Genomic DNA, 636 nt, shown 5'->3' with positions numbered 1-636 from the left:
ACAAATCTCCACCTTGACTCATATTTCCACAATGCCATCTTTGCCAAAGCCCTCTACAGGCCTATCTTGAACTATGCAAAGAATTAATTGAGTCGAATATGTGCATAGAAATTAGAAGACTTCTAGCCTTCGACTTGTACACTGCCGAATTAAAATTAACCCGAGTCTGATTTTCATGAACACAGTGCCCTAAATTTTGAAAACCTGTATCCAAAAAAGAACCTCTATTCAACGAAATAGTCATACCTTTTTCCCGCCTATGACCAAGTTGCCTCCGCTCCAAACTAGTTGAATTCTACTCCGTAATGGAAGAGGGACGTCCAATTTCACAGGTCACTGTAGAACCATCTAGAATATAAAGACTGCCAGTTCTTTTACCTTTTAACAAAATGAGAGCTCCACGAGATACTTTAATGTTGCTCAACGCGATGTTGATTCTGCATCCTTTCAAGTCTAAAATACTCAAGGAGATGAGATTCTTTTGTAAATCAGGTACATACCTGAAATCTGAGAGTGTCCTAATCATTCCATCGTGTATCCTAATTTTAACAGTACCAATACCAATTACCTTACTAGATGAATCATTTCTCATGCGCAAAACTCCACCTTCAACCGAACTGTATGTGGAGAACCATT

Source organism: Gossypium raimondii, chromosome 1 (assembly GCF_025698545.1).
Source record: "Gossypium raimondii isolate GPD5lz chromosome 1, ASM2569854v1, whole genome shotgun sequence".
Taxonomy (NCBI): Eukaryota; Viridiplantae; Streptophyta; class Magnoliopsida; order Malvales; family Malvaceae; genus Gossypium; species Gossypium raimondii.
Note: the sequence above shows the minus strand (reverse complement) of the source record.